Source organism: Neodiprion lecontei, unplaced genomic scaffold, assembly GCF_021901455.1.
Source record: "Neodiprion lecontei isolate iyNeoLeco1 unplaced genomic scaffold, iyNeoLeco1.1 ptg000112l, whole genome shotgun sequence".
Classification (NCBI taxonomy): domain Eukaryota; kingdom Metazoa; phylum Arthropoda; class Insecta; order Hymenoptera; family Diprionidae; genus Neodiprion; species Neodiprion lecontei.
This window is the reverse complement of record NW_025791873.1, coordinates 30,001-33,433: the sequence shown is the minus strand read 5'-3', so window position 1 is coordinate 33,433 and position 3,433 is coordinate 30,001. Positions and strand designations below refer to the sequence as shown.

Below are 3,433 nucleotides of genomic sequence, written 5' to 3'. Positions count from 1 at the left end.
GTTCGAAGGGGGGGGAAGGGAGGGAAGGAGGGAAGAAGAAGGGGAAGAGGGGGAAGGAAGGGGGGGGGGAGGGGAGAGAAGGAAGGAGAAGGGAAGGAGTAGAAGGCGATCAGATACCGCCCTAGTTCTAACCATAAACGATGCCAGCTAGCGATCCGCCGAAGTTCCTCCGATGACTCGGCGGGCAGCTTCCGGGAAACCAAAGCTTTTGGGTTCCGGGGGAAGTATGGTTGCAAAGCTGAAACTTAAAGGAATTGACGGAAGGGCACCACCAGGAGTGGAGCCTGCGGCTTAATTTGACTCAACACGGGAAACCTCACCAGGCCCGGACACCGGAAGGATTGACAGATTGAGAGCTCTTTCTTGATTCGGTGGGTGGTGGTGCATGGCCGTTCTTAGTTGGTGGAGCGATTTGTCTGGTTAATTCCGATAACGAACGAGACTCTAGCCTGCTAAATAGGCGTACCTTCCGGTATCTCGAAGGCCCCCGGCCTCGGTCGGGCGGTTTTTACTACCGGCGTACAAATAAATCTTCTTAGAGGGACAGGCGGCTTCTAGCCGCACGAGATTGAGCAATAACAGGTCTGTGATGCCCTTAGATGTTCTGGGCCGCACGCGCGCTACACTGAAGGAATCAGCGTGTCTTCCCTGGCCGAAAGGCCCGGGTAACCCGCTGAACCTCCTTCGTGCTAGGGATTGGGGCTTGCAATTATTCCCCATGAACGAGGAATTCCCAGTAAGCGCGAGTCATAAGCTCGCGTTGATTACGTCCCCTGCCCTTTGTACACACCGCCCGTCGCTACTACCGATTGAATGATTTAGTGAGGTCTTCGGACTGGTACGCGGCAATGTCTCGGCATTGCCGATGTTGCCGGAAGATGACCAAACTTGATCATTTAGAGGAAGTAAAAGTCGTAACAAGGTTTCCGTAGGTGAACCTGCGGAAGGATCATTAACGTTCGTACTGCCGAAGCAGCGACTCGTGAGCGCGCGGGCTGTCTCGCCGCGAGAGCGGCGTGTCACGCCCACGTGTCGCGAACAAAATTTCAAAAAAGTTTGAACGACGTAACGGTCGGGCCCGGTTGCCGCGGCGCGCAACACAATCGTCGTGACAACGAACGCGGTGCTGACGCCGGATCCGATGGGTCCGGCGTTCGCCGCGGTCGCGACGAGCGCAGTCGCCGGCTAAAACCGCCCGACGACCGACTCGCGCCGAGGCGTCGACCCGTCGCTCCGCGTCCAGCGCGGAGCAGCGGCGGGTCGTTCGCGCCTCCGGCCGACTCGGTGCCGAGAGGGGACCGCTCCGCGGTCCGCCTCGACTCGTTCGACCCGGTCAGGTCGTACGAGGGAGACGTGCGAAGCTGGTCTCAGCGCTTCTTCGCGGGCAGCCTGTCTGCGCCCGGGTGTCCTCGGTGCAACGCCGTTACACCCCGGACGCAGGCCGCGAACGCGGTAGGCTTCGGAGAGAATTTTCGCCCGTACGAGGAAGCTCGCGTCAGCGTCGAGGGCAGCGATGCCCGGGACTCGCTGACGCGGCCCACTGCCGTCCGCCGTCAATCGTTTGCATTGCGAGCCGATCGGGTCCGGCGCGGTCAATTCCGGCAGACGACCCGTGAACCTCGAGGCGACGTCGGCTCTTGAACTATCGCACGAAAGAAATTTGACGCGCGGCGCGCGTTCCTTCCCGCGCGCAACCGCGCAAGGGCTGACGCACGGCGGCGCCGCGCTCACGACCACAGAAAGCCGGTAACAACCGTAATTTTAGCATTTTTTAATGCAAAATTCACATATATGATTACCCTGAACGGTGGATCACTTGGCTCGTGGTCGATGAAGAACGCAGCTAATTGCGCGTCAACTTGTGAACTGCAGGACACATGAACATCGACATTTCGAACGCACATTGCGGTCCACGGATACAATTCCCGGACCACGCCTGGCTGAGGGTCGTTTAACAACGACAGACTGCTCCGTAGGCAACGGTGCTGCGAAAACCCCCGACCCGGGGGAACACAGCGCACCGTGCCTTCGCGAGCGAATGACTGGGCGTTCGCGGCCTCAAACAAAGGTCGCGTCGCCTCAAACGAACACGTATGTCACGGTCACGACGCGTCGCCGCAGATCGCGGGGTCGAGCTGTCGCTGCCGTTCGTCACGTTCCGGTGCTAGCGATAGTCGAGAGAACGAACGAATTCGGCACGGCGACACACAGACCGCGCGCGGTCGGTTCGCCGCTCATGTGATGAAGTTCCGTCCACGCTTCGCCGCGGGGGGCTCTCGGGTCTCCCGTACGGCGGGCGTGTTTACGGTCGTTTCCGTGCTCGAACGTACGAAAGAATACGTTGTGTCCTCGTCCGTGTCGACGGTGCTGTTCTTGAACGAACGGCCGTCGCCGACGACGGACTCGCAATCTTACGACGACCTCAGAGCAGGCGAGACTACCCGCTGAATTTAAGCATATTACTAAGCGGAGGAAAAGAAACTAACTAGGATTTCCTTAGTAGCGGCGAGCGAACAGGAAACAGCCCAGCACTGAATCCCGCGGTTCTGCCGCCGGAAATGTAGTGTTTGGGAGGATCCACTTATCCCGGGCGTCGGCCCGCGTCCAAGTCCATCTTGAATGGGGCCACTTACCCGCAGAGGGTGCCAGGCCCGTAGCGACCGGACGCGCCACGGGAGGATCTCTCCTCAGAGTCGGGTTGCTTGAGAGTGCAGCTCTAGCGGGTGGTAAACTCCATCTAAGGCTAAATATGACCACGAGACCGATAGCGAACAAGTACCGTGAGGGAAAGTTGAAAAGAACTTTGAAGAGAGAGTTCAAGAGTACGTGAAACCGTTCAGGGGTAAACCTGAGAAACCCGAAAGATCGAACGGGGAGATTCATCGTCAGCGACGCAGGCTTCGCCGCGGCTCGTGATGTCGGGACCTCGCGTCCACGGCACTCGGTCGCGGTGCAATGTCCGGCGGCGCCGGCGTGCACTTCTCCCCTAGTAGGACGTCGCGACCCGTTGGGTGTCGGTCTAAGGCCCGGTCGGCTGCCTGTCTCGGCGTTCTCGTCGGGCAGACCCCCGGTTGCCCGTCCGGCTGCCCGGCGGTACCCGCACGGTATAGAGCCGCATTGAACTGCGTCGGGCCCGCCGCAAGCGCGGTCAGCGATTCCCGGTGGTCGGACCTAGCGCCGTCCCCGGGCCTGGCCAGCTGTTGGGCTGGCGGTGTCCTCTGGCTGGCTCGTTCGAATTATCAAATACCGGTCGGCGACGCTATTGCTTTGGGTACTTTCAGGACCCGTCTTGAAACACGGACCAAGGAGTCTAACATGTGCGCGAGTCATTGGGACGAGCAAACCTAAAGGCGAAATGAAAGTAAAGGTCAGCCCAGCGCTGACCGAGGGAGGATGGGCCGCGTCACGATGCGGCCCCGCACTCCCGGGGCGT

The 3,433-nt window shown here is 59.9% G+C and overlaps 2 non-coding genes across 2 annotated transcripts in view; both read left to right on the top strand.

Annotated features, from left to right (window-relative positions):
* The first annotated feature begins 1,796 nt into the window (after positions 1-1,796).
* LOC124296076 lies at positions 1,797-1,950 on the top strand. Its single transcript, XR_006905910.1, has one exon. It is a non-coding gene; the product is annotated as a 5.8S ribosomal RNA (ribosomal RNA).
* A 467-nt stretch (positions 1,951-2,417) lies between these two features.
* Positions 2,418-3,433, top strand: part of LOC124296073 — a 3,976-nt gene continuing 2,960 nt past the window's right edge. The window contains exon 1 of the ribosomal RNA XR_006905907.1: positions 2,418-3,433. This exon is cut by the window's right edge and continues 2,960 nt beyond it. This is a non-coding gene — a ribosomal RNA (large subunit ribosomal RNA).